We start from the raw sequence: 14,954 nt of genomic DNA on the forward strand, positions 1-14,954 counted from the left end.
AGACTTATAGCCTTCTCTCCATGATCGCAGGTCTAATCCCATGTGTACATCTGCTTCTAATCCTAGTGATGGGACCCAAATTTTTGCAATTAAGAGCTCCATTTATAAAGGCTATGAATATTCACATAAACCGTTATGAAGATCAAACAAAGACAAATCAGATTGATTAACTTGTTTGGACTTATGGAAGATCAGATCTGTCAAAGGCTTTTCACAAAAATGATATGTAGTTTGGTAGGTCTAGGCTTTGCCTCAATATGGCTTGATACGTTGGCATGATAATGATGCTTGTTGGTGACCACATGGTGGTCTACAAAATTCTTGAGGAAATTTATGAGTGGATTGATTTTACCAATGCAATTTTTCAGAAGGATGTATTCTAGGTGCTTCTGGTGATATTGATGATATAATCAATAAAGCAAATGAACTTGCAATAGATTTACAAATCAAACGTGTATACATTACCATCACCCAAGTCTTTATAAGACTAATAACATCAATTTGTGCCTTGTCATGTGAAAATTTTCTCGAAGCAAATGTTAGATTGCTATTAGACAGGGTGCTCACAAGATGTACGTAGAATATTACTACACCAAGGAACAAGATAGTTTCAAAAAATACATATGAATGTACAATAACAATGTAAAGATGTATTCTCAAGAACGAGATACAAAACACACAGGAATAAACACATAAATCTGTTGTTGGGGAAAAAAAAGCCCAAATACAAAAAGTAAAACGCAGTCTGCATATTCTAAGGTTCTGTCATGTAGAGAATTGTTGTTGAATATTGAAATCCTGAATAACAAACCCCACTATAAACACCAATTCGCACAGAAGTCTATATTATAGGAGCATACAGTGGTAATTGATGACTATATTTCTTCATCTACCAAGGTTAGAAATCATGATAAAAAACAAAATGGAGGGTAAGTGTTCATCCGTTCATCAATTTGATGTCATTGTCACGCGAATCCCTTGTGCAAGAAGCCACTGATATGAGGAATATATGTCAGAACAAACAGCACCCACAACAATATTCAAAGATGGAAACAAAGATATGTGCATCAAGCATTAAGAGATTCTGAGGAAATTCGATGATTCTACTATTCATGGTAACACCAGTAATGATTGACATGGGTATCATATAGGTCTCTAGGTGCCATCACTCACACAGACATTGACATTGAAAATGAAAAACTAGTAAGTTATGGATGCCTCAGTTATATTTGACAGATTCAGCAATGAGAAAATATCAAATGGAATAAGTTCCTATTTGCGATGAACTCATAAAATATTAATGGCCCGATAACTATATTAAGTTGCTCATGATAGTAAAAGATTAAAGGTACAATTAAGGCTTCTTATGATAGGAAAAGAATTATTATTATTATCAAGGAGGTGTCATTATTAAATTCTAACACCATGGCTCTAGACTTTCAATAGTCACATCCTTTGGAATTAAAAGATATAAATATGGGATGAATTGTGAGAATAAAGACATATTCGGACATACACATCCGTATTCTCAGAAGAAGTATTTTTATATTACTTGTACAGAGGGATAAGGAGTATATTATGACTTTGTAATATAAATTCTATTTATTTTATTTTTATAATAAAATAAAATGTCTTTTGTTTATTATTAAATGGCATGGAGATTTAAACTATAGGCAAATTATCCTTTGAAATTATTTTTTGGAATTCTGTATACAATTTAAATATCGGATAAGTAGACATGGTCATTTAGAATTTTAAAATTTGATCATCGCAGATATTGTGAAATATTAAATCATTTTTGTATCTGTGTCAAGTTTGTCTCCTTGCCAGAGGAGTTAAAATTCAATCTGGACTAATTTAAGATTGCGTATAATATTTGATCTGTCACATCTCGATTATTTAGTTGTTGGCAATAAAGTGTGTAAAACATTATAAAGTTGTACATGATAATTCACTGAAGTTGACTCTATTGCCTGGATGAGCAGAGGCACTGGTCTTTCTATTATTGAAGTCAAAAAATCTATATGTTCCTTCTACAAGCAACAGATCCATTATCCATTTTTAAAACCTTATACAAAACATTCAACTATTATCCAGCATCCAATTTCATTTTGATCGAGTTTGAGGACCTTGCCAACCGAAGAAATCTGGAAGTTTAAATTTGCTATAGAAAAGCCTTGAACCAAACAGTTAGCGTTTGAGGTGAAGGTTTACCTGCCTAGGTGTAGCAGAGCCTGAAGTGCAGGGAAATCGAAAAGTACTCCCATTCGTTGGCCAGAACTGATTGCAAAGTTCTATCGGAGAAGTGGTAGGCTCTTGGATTTCTAATCTACAGTTTTGGGAACCAACACCTGATCTATAGGTTAACTTCAGCTCTACAAGGATTGTCAGGGGTCCTTTACTAGGTACGATCATAATTTGTTATAGCTTTGTGAGTCTTCTGACTTAGTGATTTTAAATGGGCTCTCTTATTTTCCTGGATCCGAACTCTTCACTTGTTGGCCACATGGTGGTGGTGCTAGTGTTGTTGACTATGTTCTCTCTCCTCCTTCATCCCTCTCATTTACCACTTTACCATATCTCACCTTCCTCTGGCTGACCATGCCCTCCTTAGCATCACCCTTCAGGGACCCCTGACATCTTCTCCCCCTTGCTTATCCACTTCTCACCCCCCTCTTCCCTCCCCCCATGCTCACACCTCTTTTTGCTTCTTTGATGGGGATGCAGAGCTCTTCATCCACCACCTCAAACAACTTCTCCCCCAGGACCCCTTCCCTAACTCCAAGGACGTCACCTACATGTTCCACTCACTTGCATCCACCTTAAAGGAGTCTGCCCTTCTCTCCATTCCCCACTGCACCTCCTCGCCCACTCATGGCCCCACTCACAGGTCTTGCCCTATGAACCAATGGTTTGATGAGAACTACAAATCCTTTCATCGCATGCTTCGCTCTGCTCCATCCACTACTTCTTCCTCCTCTTCCTCTCAGTCAAGGCTCAACTACTACCACTTTCTTCGCCATAAGAAACAGAAGTTCACTTTACTACAATGTAAATCTCTTTGTGCCATGTTCTTCCAATCTCCAGAGCTCTTTTGGTGCACCATGTTTCCTCGTCACCCCCCCTCTCCCTCTACTCTAGGCCTTCACTCCCTTACCTCCCACACGTCCACTCTCTATGATATTCCTGGCCAACCCCCTCTCCATCTCATTCTTTGCCCCACCCATTGCCACCTCTTCTCCTTTTCCCACATTTGTGAGGCAATTAGAGTTATCAGCAGTAGTAGAACTCCAGATGAGGAAGGATTTCAAGCGAAATTTTTCAAGTTGGGTATCTTTGTCTTGGGTCCCTTTCTTACAATGCTCTTTAACCAAGTGATTTGCATTGGCTTCCCTGACTCTTGGTCATAACATATTATCTATCTAATCCATAAACCTAGGCCAACTTCGAACCTTGAAAACTACAGGACCGTCATGGTTGCACATACCTTCGCCAAACTCTATGCGACTGTGTTGAACGATATCTTATCCATGGAGCTCGATCAGCGACATTGTTGAGCTAGAGGTCAGGCTAGGTTTCGTTTAGAATTTCAAACCACTAATCACATTTTGACTTTATGGGCCATCATTGAGGAAGCTTGCCACCACTCAGCGAAAGTTTATTGTTGCTTTCTTGACTTTTGCAAAGCCTTTGACTATGTTCCTCGGGTTCTTCTCTTTCAGCATCTTAAGGATATCAGAATTTCAGAGATTCTTCTTACAACTATTATGAGGTTGTATAAGCGCGTCAAGGGCAGATTCAAGACTCCACAGGGCTTCTGTAATCTTATCCAGAGCACTATTAGGGTGAAGTAGGGTTGTCCTCTCTCTCCCACTCTTTTTGGCATCTACATCGATGAGCTTGAGGCATTTCTCTATGATTTCTCACTCCTTGGCGATGGTTGTTGTCTACATCAGGTATTGATCTCTATTCTCTTATTTGTTGATAATGTGATTCCCCTAGTATCTTCTCCCGATGGTCTTCAATGGCTCCTTCAGGGCTTGGCTTCTTTTTGCAACTCACGCCAGCTAGTTGTAAATCTAGGCAAGACTCAGGTTATGGTCTTCAGGTGTTTGAAGACATCTCATCTCCATTTTTACTTCCAGGGTATCGAGATCGAGATTTCATCTTCATATGCTTACTTGGGGGTTAAGTATTTTGGACCTCGATTCAACCTAAGACCTTCCATGCAGCCCAAAGTCAACAAGGGGCTCGGTTCCCTCGCTATTCTTAAGCGACAGTGTTTTCGATACCACTTCCAAGATACCACAACTAAGATGTCTCTTCTTGACTCCCTAGTCAAGCCAACTTTCGTCTATGGCTCTACTATTTGGGGCCCCTCCCTCTTGGAGTCTGACTGGGCCTCTCTTGAGTGAGTCCAAACTCTTTTCCTTCAATGCATTATCAGATGTCACCGGTTCACACCACATAGCATTGTTCTGGTTAAGTTTCGTGCTCACCCTTTCAGATTGGGGACCATCTTTGATTTAGTTTGGCTTCTTCACTAGCTCTGGAGCTTTTTCGATTCCTCTAATGATCGTCATAGATATTCCTACTTGGCTTACTATTCTTCTATGGAGGTTGTGGATTCAAGCTCTAGTCACAAGTCTCGTTGTCAGTACACCCAGGACTCTACTCTCTTGGGCTCGATTGGTATTAGCTTGGATCATCTTCCCCCTTCCAATCTTCTCTGGATGCTCTAGCCCATCTTCTTCCACCTCAGTGGGAGTTGAATGAGTAAACTTGACATCTACAAACAATATGTTATCATGACCTGGAAGAATCCCTCAAGTGGGCTTTGTTCACGCATGGTCTTCTACGTTGAGCACTTTCTTAATATCTAGGATTGGATCATCTTACATCCCTGGTACCTCACTCGTTGCTGGACTCATGCACTTCGCATATCTTTGGGATCTTTTAGGGTGGGATCTCATCGACTACGTATTCAGACTAATCACTAGATTGGTGGGGCGGACAACAGCTGTCAGCTTTGTCACCTCAGGGAGGTCTAGACCGAGTCTCACTTTATTTTTCATTGTCCCATTTACTATGAGATTCGAGGGAGATTCTATTGTTTGTTCAAAGAGTGTCGGTCTCTTCCCTCATTCTTCAGATATATTGACTAGCATTGTCTTGCACTCTACCTTCAAGAGACCATGTAGCTTTGTAAGCATACTATACAGCTCCAGCTTTTCTCGACTTTAACCCCTACGTAGCTCATCACCTCTTTATTCAGTCTGACAACTCCTTCCCGAGGATCGAAGGCGACCTCTCTACACTATCTCAATTCACACTAGATCTATGAGACCTCACAGAGATTATACTTGGCAATGCCCCTCTAGTAAACCTCAGAGGCAACCTTCCAAAGTGTTTGATTGCCCTAATGTCCACCTTTCCATTTTGGACTACTTCTCGCTTGCGAGAAGTTCTTAGCTGTTGTTATTTTGTTTTCTTAATTCTTTTGTTGTTTTGCTTTCACATTCTTTCTGTGGACATCATCTAGTGTTCTCCCTGGTGGCATTTTCCCTTTATATTATTTCTAGTCCCTTAGACCCTCATGGTCTCTTGTTGGATATTAATAAATTTATCTTATATTATCTTATCTTATCTAAGAATCTTATGTTGCATTCTAAGACTAAGTGTATATCTATTAAGTATCGTGTTTCGACTATGTGAATACAAAAGAGAAGATTGCATATATCTTTATAAAGCCTTTATGGAAAGATACATTTGAGTATTTGCGAGGTATGCTTTGGGTTATGTCCCTGCCTATTTTTGAGTAGATGATGCAAAAAGTGCATCAATCCAGTGGTACAGAGCATTATCATTTATCTAGACTGAATGTGAATGCTTCTTGTATGGGGGGTATTTGTAATGAGCAGAGTCAACAAGGACTCTTGGTAATTGGTATAAGAACACTATCTTTGGACACTTGAGCTAGTTGAAGACTTGGAGCAGATGATTTACATAATGAAGCCTTTGTCATTAATGTCAATGGGGGAGATGATCACACGAAAAACATCTTATGGTAATATGTGGGAGATGTGTATGGGGAGAATTGTTCATGAGTAGATTGGTGTCAATGGGGAGAAACATTAAGTTACATCAATAGGGGAAAAGTTGTGAACAATTGATTTCCATCCATGTAAGTTTTTCCTAAGTGCTGAGTGTGAAAAACTAATTTTATCCTAAGAGTAAGAATGTAAACATAACAGTGTTTTTGTGAGTTTCAGATTTAATTGAATAAGATGATTTGAAAAAAAGAGAACTGCAGCAGCAGCAGAAAAGTTTGATTTGGTATTCTTGGAATTCAGATGTTTTTTATCTATGTTACCATCAATGCCAAAGGGGGAAATTGTTAGCATGAATGTTGATGGTATTCCTTTGGGGGGGTATCCTATGTTGGATAAAATTGTTCAATTTTGTGTTTTTTTGATGTTACACAAATGTCATATCAGTTATCAAATAGAGTCTACCGAGCTCAAAAGGTTAGCAAAGAAGGTTAACAATGTCTACTGAGTATTCTTAGGATTTACCTTGTACAGACAATTGTTACCGAGCTTACTCAGTCATCAAAGGAAAATAGTGTAGAAAATAGTTCTTACCGAGCTCTCATGGTTAGTGAAGGAAATTCAATTCTTACCAAATTCACTCGGCAGCCAAAGGATTTTGTAGATTTTGCAATGTTAACCAAGTTGAGATGATTAACTCAGGAATTATTTCTAGAAGCAGTACTTACCGAGTAGGGTCAACCAATGAAGGATTTCATTGTTTTGTGAAATAAAATTTATTTATTTAAATGTAATAGTTGTAGCTGCCTGATGTATGGTTTATTGGTAAATGTAACTTGTGAATGAGCCAACTTGATAATCTAAATGGTATATATAAGAGGTCAAGTTGAAAATTCTAAGTGTGTGATGGATTTGATGTGATATGAATGTGAAGAAGGTCTGATTATTGTGAGAGTGAATTTTGAAGGATGATCAGAGATCATTGAGGAGCAGCGAAGCTATATTTGATCAAGGAGGATCTAATGGTGCAAAATAGAGATTTGTAATCAGCAAATTCAGTTACATCATATTCAGGTCAATTCATTGTTACTTTCTAACCATTGTAGCGATGATTTCAAAATATCTTAACAAAGTTGGTTTAACAGCCATCTTGTAAATCCTCTAACAAGGTGACAGTTCAATTGAATTGTTCTAAAGACCTCTAGCAAGGCCACTCCTAACAGGGTGATTAAATCCTCTAACAAGGTCATACCTAACAATATGTATTGTAACCTTTAACAAGGTTGGCTCCTAACAGGGCTCACTTAAGAAGAGTGAAAATTGGTAGCTAGTTACTTGGCGGTTTTTTCCATATTGGGTTTCCACATTAAATCTGGTGTCTCTTGTATTCTTGTTATTTACTTTTGCATTCATGCTAATAATTATGAATGCTTAAAGATCAATAACAAGTTAATCTACCAAGTTACAGCATTTTGTGAAGTGTTTACCGAGTATCAGCAGTAGCTAGTTATCTAAGACATCTAAGAGATCAGGATTTGTTTTTGTGGTAACTGATTCACCCCCCCTCTCAATTACTTCATCTATAATTTCAACAATTAGTATCGGAGCTTTTAGTGCTTGCAGGAAAAGATTTCAAGGATCTAAGCTAAAGATTCGGATGTCAAGAGGAAAATTCCAAGACTTAACAGGGACAACTTCTCGATATGGCAAGGATTGATGAGACTTCATCTAGCTTCTATTGGTCATTCAAGGTCGAAGTACCTTGATGAAAAATATGCAGAACTTGCTAATACATTATCTATCAATGATATTGCTAAAAAGAAGACTCACAACAACATGATGATAGATATTGCATCTGCCCTAAGTTATGAAGAATTTGATGACATCAAGGATTGCAAAATTGCCTTTGAAATGTGGAACAAACTGAAAGAGATCTATGGAGGTGATGATAATGTGAGAAGAGCCAAAGTAGAAATTTTGAGAGGACAATTTGATCAGATGAGGATGAGAGAGGATGAAAACATAGCAAAATATGTTGAAATAGTTAAAGCAAGTGTTAGTGCAATCAAAGCATCTAGAGGAGATATCAAAGAGGAAATGGTTATAAGTAAAGTTCTTAGAACTCTACTTCCTATTTATGCAATCAAAGTTTCTGCAATTCAAGAAAGAAGATATGAAGCAAATCATAAGATAAATTTAGAGGCCATAGTTGGAAGATTGACTGCATTCGAGCTAGACAACTATGATAATTATGTTCCAGCTGCCAAGAACATTGAATCAGCATTTGAAGCCAAGCTTTCACTCAAGGAGAAAGGCAAGAAGATAAAAAAAATCCTCAATCAAATAGTGATGAAGAATCAGAACAGAGTTCAGACAATGATCTTGAGGTGGTTGAAGCTTTTCTAGCAAGGAAATATTCAAGAGGCAAAGCGAAATACTAAGGTAAGGTTTCTCTAATCTATTTTTTTTGTGAAGAAATTGGACATATTGCAGCTAGGTGCCCAAATAAGCAGAACAAGGATGAGAAGAAAGATTAAAAGTGCAATGGCAAGAAAGACTTCAAATCATTCAAGGATAAAGTTAAGAAAACATGTTTCATGGCTGAAGATTTTAATGATTCTGATGATGAAGAAGAAGATGAAATTTTTTACATTATTGTAAAGGATGAGTCTGATAATGATGAGGAAATGGCACTCATTTCTCATGTGAGCAAAAATGATACATGGATTACAGATAGTGGTTGTTCTCATCACATGACTGGTGATAAAACTAAGTTTGAACATTTTGAAGACTATGATGGTGGCAATGTGAGGTTTGGTAATAATGAACTTTGTTGCATAAGAGAAAAAGGAAGAATCTCTCAAACCAAAAAACTTGTATGTGATAATGCATATTGGGTAGAAAAACTAAAACACAATCTATTAAGTGTAGCATAGCTACTCAAAAACGGATTCAAAGTGGAATTCATGCATGGAAAAGCAAGACTATTGGATGGAAAAGGAAAGTTGATTGGATCAGGCACTCAAACAAAAGGTAACTTGTTTTATCTTGAACTTGGTGAATGTTCATGTTTTATTGCTCAAGTTGAAGAAAGTTGGCTATGGCATAGGAGGTTGTGTCATGTGAACTTTGATAACTTGGTAAAAATAAATAAATTTAGGAAAGTAAGAGGCATTCCTAACATAAAGAAACCTGAAGTTGGTCTATGCAAGAATTGTCAAATTGGCAAGATGGGAAAGATTAACTTTAAAAGCAAGAACTATCAATTTGAAGAAATTTTAGAAATTGTGCATACTTATTTGTGTGGACCTATTTGCATTGAAAGTTATACTGGTGAAAAGTTCTTCATTCTTTTTGTTGATGATTACTCAAGGATGATGATTGTTATGTACCTAAGAGAGAAATCAGAAGCATTTGAGAAGTTCAAATGGTATTTGACCAGAGTAGAAAAGGAAACAGGCAAAAGATTGAAATGTTTGAGGTTAAACAGAAGTGGTGAATTCATTTCACATGTGTTCAATATCTTTTTCATTGAAAGGGGAATCAAAAGATAGGTTTCAGCACCTAGAACTCCTGAACAAAATGAAATAGCTGAAAGAAGGAACAGATCCATCATGGAGTGTGCAAGAACCTTAATGATTGAAAAGAGCATTGTTATCAAATACTAGAAGAAAGCTATCAGCACTGTAGTTCATACCTTGAATCGAGTACAGCCGAAGAAGGACTCATTCAAAACCCCCTATGAGTTATGGAATGGCTACAAACCCAATGTAAGTTACCTAAAAGTATTTGGAAACAAATGTTACATTTTGAAAGAATCTAGAAAAGGTAAATTTGATGTAAGGGTGATGAAGGAATATTTTTGCGATATTCTTGCAAAAGTAAAGCATATAGATGTTTGAATTTGTCTACTCACAAAGTCATAGAAAGTGCACATGTAAAAGTTGATGAGTTTGCAGAAAGAATTGAAGAAGAAAGAAAAAGGGAACCTAAAGACTACAAAAGATTTGTTTTCGTTGAACCTGATACAATGCCAAGTACACCTATCAATCAGAAATCTTCTACTCCAAAGTCTTCTGTAACTGAGTTGCAGGAAGTTCTAACCGAGTCAATACCTATCGAGTTGCAAGAACCCGAGTTGCAAACAGAAGCTACTGAGCCTGAGCAACCAGAACCAGAAATTGAAACATAGAAAGATAACAATGCAAGTCATTCAAAAGGCAAGGAGCCTGTACTAGCCAAGTATGTCAGGAAGCATCATGCACTAGATCAAATCATTGGAGATAAATCTAAAAGAACAATGGCAAGAAGTAAGTTGAAAGGCACTTGTTTACTTGCTGATTTTGAACTTAGAAATGTCAAAGATGCATTAGAAAATGAAAGTTGGATTGAAGCTATGAATGAAGAGATATAGCAGATAGAGAAAAACCAAACATGGACTCTTGTATCTAGGCTTAAAGACAAAAATGTGATTAGAACTAAGTGGGTATTCAGAAACAAATTAAATGAAGATGGTAAGGTGTCAAGGAACAAAGCTAGACTGGTATGCAAAGGATACTCTCAAGAAGAAGGGGTAGACTATGGAGAGACTTTTGCTCCTGTTGCAAGATTGGAAGGTGTCAGAACCTTACTTGCATATGCTGCATATAAGGGATTCAAAGTTTATCAGATGGATGTCAAGTCAGCATTTCTCAATGGCATACTAAATGAAGAGGTTTACATTGAACAACTTGAAGGTTTTGTTAATCCAAACAAGAAGGACATGGTCTACAAATTACATAAAGCATTGTATGGTCTGAAACAAGCCCCTAGAGCATAGTATGAAAGACTGCATAACTATCTTATTCAGATTGGTTTTCAAAGAACTAATGATAATAGTAGCTTGTACATAAAAGAAGGACCAGATAATAAGATTGTTTTGGCAAAAATATTTGTAGATGATACTTTGTTCATAGGAAATGATGATCTTTGCAAAGAATTTTTAGAACAAATGAAGAACGAATTTGAAATGTCAATGTTTGGTGAGATCAAATTCTTTGTTGGTCTTTAAATTCATCAGAGTAAGAATGGCATCTACATCACTCAATCTAAATACATCAAAGAGATACTGAAAAAGTTTGGTATGGAAGACTGAAAACCAATTGGGACTCCTATGTGTACTGGATTGAAACTTACCAAGGATGATGAATCAAAAGAAGTGGACTAGACATTGTATAGATCTATGATTGGAAAGTTGCAGTATGTAGTGCACACAAGATCAGATATTGCCCTTGCAGTAGGAATTGTAGCAAGATTCTCAGCAAAACCAAAAGAAAATCACATGATGGCAATCAAAAGGATCATGAGATATTTGAAAGGAACTGAAGATTATGGATTATGGTATAAACTTGGAGGAAATCTGGATTTAAAAGTGTTCACTGATGCAGATTGGTCAGGGAACGTTGATGACAGAAAGAGTATAAGTGGAGGAGCTTTCTTTCTTGGAAAGAGGTTAGTTTTTTGGACAAGTAAAAAGTAGAACTATACATCCCAGTCCACAGCAGAGGTTGAATATGTTGCAGCAATAGTAAATTGTTCAAACATTGTTTGGTTTAAACAATTATTGGAAGGTATGAAGCAAGAAATCAAAAAACCTGTTGTTATGTTTTGTGACAATACAAGTGCAATTAACATATCCAAGAATCTACTTATGCATTCAAAAACCAAGCATATTGCTATAAAGTATCACTTTGTCAGAGAATTGGTGCAATATAAGAAAATCAGATTGGAATATGTCCATACAAAAGAACAAATTGCTGACATATTTACAAAGCCTTTACCTAAGGATGCATTCTTGTATCTAAGAGGTAAGTTAGGGGTCATTTCCCTATCTGAAGCTCACTAAAATATAGTTTTAGTGATGCATCAACAGGAACAGAATTGAAGATCTATTAGTTGATGCAGTAAAGTAATCAAGACATTGCATATGAATCAGTACTTAAGGTACAGTGAAATTTATTTTGAAGTTGTGTTGTCTTTGGCATGTGTTGTCAAAGAGGGAGAGTTTACTGTCATATCTTTCTGAAATTTGCAAGAAAAAAAGAGTTTATGTAAGAGGGAGAAATTACTATGAAAGAGGAAATATAAGAAGCATTATGTCAGAAAGCACTTATTTTCAAATTTCATTCTGCTATGACATGTTGTGTTGCCATCAATGCCAAAGAGGGAGACTATTGGATACAATTGTTCAATTGTGTGTTGTCTTTGATGTTACACAAATGTCATATCAATTATCAGATAGAGTCTACCGAGCTCAGTTGGTCAGCAAGGCAAAAGACAGAGTCTACCGAGCTCAAAAGGTTAGCAAAGAAAGTTTACAGTGTCTACCGAGCGTTCTCAGGCTTTACCTTGTACAAACAATTGTTACCAAGCTTTCAAAGTTAAGCAAGGAAATTCAGTTGTTACCAAGCTTACTCAGTCATCAAAGGAAAGTAGTGCAGAAAACAGTTCTTAACAAGCTCTCATGGTCAGCGAAGGAAATTCAATTCTTACCGAGTTCAACCAAAGGATTTTGCAGATTTTGCAGTGTTCATCGAGTTGAGATGGTTAACTTAGGAAATTGTTTCTGGAAGCAGTACTTACCGAGCAGGGTCGGCCAATGAAGGATTTCATTGTTTTGTGAAATAAAGTTTATTTGTTTAAATGTAATATGTGTAGCCGACTGATGTATGGTTTATTGGTAAATGTAACTTGTGAATGAGCTGACTTGATAACCTAAATGGTATATATAAGAGGTCAAGTTGTGAATTCTAAGTGTGTGATGGATTTGATGTGATATGAATGTGAAGAAGGTCTGATTATTGTGAGAGCGAATTTTGAAGGATAATCAGAGATCATTGAGGAGTAGCAAAGCTATATTTGATCAAGGAGGATCTAATGGTGCTAAATAGAGATCTGTAATCAGCAAATTCAGTTGCATCATATTCAGGTCAATTCATTGTTACTTTCTAACCATTGTAGCAGTGATTTCAAAATCTCTTAACAAAGTTGGTTTAACAACCATTTTGTAAATTCTCTAACAAGGTGACGGTTTAGTTGAATTGTTCTAAAGACCTCTAGCAAGGTCACTCCTAACAGGGTGATTAAATCCTCTAACAAGGTCACACCTAATAGTGTGTATTGTAACCTTTAACAAGGTTGGCTCCTAACAGAGCTCACTTCAGAAGAGTGAAAATTGGTAGCTAATTAGTTGGTGGTTTTTCCCATATTGGGTTTCCACATTAAATCTGGTGTCTCTTGTGTTCTTGTTTTTTACTTTTGCATGCATGCTAATAATTATGAATGCTTAAAGATCAGTAACAAGTTAATCTACTGAGTTATAGCATTTTGTGAAGTGTTTACCGAATATCAACAGTAGCTAGTTATCAAAGACATCTAAGGAATCAAGATTTGTTTTTGTGGTAACTGATTCAACCCTCCCCACCCCCTCTTAGTTACTTCATCTATAATTCCAACATCCTAAGCATTAGAGAGATTGTGTGCATGATTGACATGTTGCATTCATGACTGTGTTTGTCATTGATGTCAACATAGCATTGTTTTGTGAAGATTAACAAAATAGCAGACAGAGAACAAGGTCGTACACATTGTGTATTGATAATCTAATCAAGCGCAATTAAGGATGTATTTTACATTGTGTCTTGATGAAGTGGACAACTGTGTGTATAGAGAGCTGAAGACATGCAGAAGTTATTCATGAATTACATAAGACAATAAGCGAACAAAGTACCTGATAAGTGGGTTCTGATGTTTAGATTGTATCTCTTTATAGGGATACAATCATGATGAGTGCACTTAGACAGTGATAGTAGATTACCTAATGATGGCGTCAATAAGTGTGCAAGGTCAATGGTTACACATGTGAAAAGTTGTGAAAATTGTGAGCCGGTAGTGTTGTGTAATTGTAAAATAATTGTAATATCTTAATGAGGTCCTATTATAACTAATTGGAAAAGCCTTTAGGCTGACTCAAGGAATTATTTTGAGGATATAGTATAAAGGAAGATTATTTTCCTTATGGTGAAGTGTGCAATTGATGAAAGTGAATTGTGTAATTGATGAGAGCGAATTGTGTTAGTGATATGCTAAGTTGGTAAATGCATGTAAGTGATCCAAGGGATTATTGAATGTGAGTGGAAAGTTTTGGTATTGAGATCTGAAAGAGGATTAGTCTAGTCAAGAGTACAAAAGAATTTGAGATTATTCATTTCTATTATTCTGCAAGGAATAGTACAAAGACCAATTGGACAGTGAGTTCTGTGGTCTTGCCTCTGAAGTTGTTTAGACAATGGATCCTTTTACCTTCTACAACTCTTAACATGGTTGGAATCTCCTAACAGGGATTCAAAGTCTCCTAACAAGGACTAATATGTACTGAATATATGTCATTAGATCCTAATAGAGTTCATCCTCTTACAAGGAACTTTTATATTAGTACGTTATTTTGTGGGTGCCATCCCCACCAGAGTTTTCCCTCTCATCAAGGATTTCTCTGGTTAACATATCTAGTGTTATTGTGTATAAGTATCTTTTTATTGTTGTTCATTATATTGCTCACATGGTTAAGGATTAATAAGGTTGATAAATGTTTTAATAATTAGATAATAATTCACCCTCCCCATAGAAGGCCTTCTAGCCTGCATACATGGAACTTCATCCCATGAATCATAGTCCTATAACTGGAATAGTTTTCTGATCAATATAGACTATCTCATCATAGTCTACTACTACACCAATGTGACTAAGATTTTCGGAAGTCAACTGAACCAAATCCTCTAGTTTATTTTCTTTCTAATGTTACCTCTAATGAAATGTTAGGCTTCCTCTTGATATAGAAGGATACTCATTTATCTCAATCATAAAGGA

Source organism: Cupressus sempervirens, chromosome 3 (assembly GCF_028749045.1).
Source record: "Cupressus sempervirens isolate cs-2001-9-10 chromosome 3, ASM2874904v1, whole genome shotgun sequence".
Taxonomy (NCBI): domain Eukaryota; kingdom Viridiplantae; phylum Streptophyta; class Pinopsida; order Cupressales; family Cupressaceae; genus Cupressus; species Cupressus sempervirens.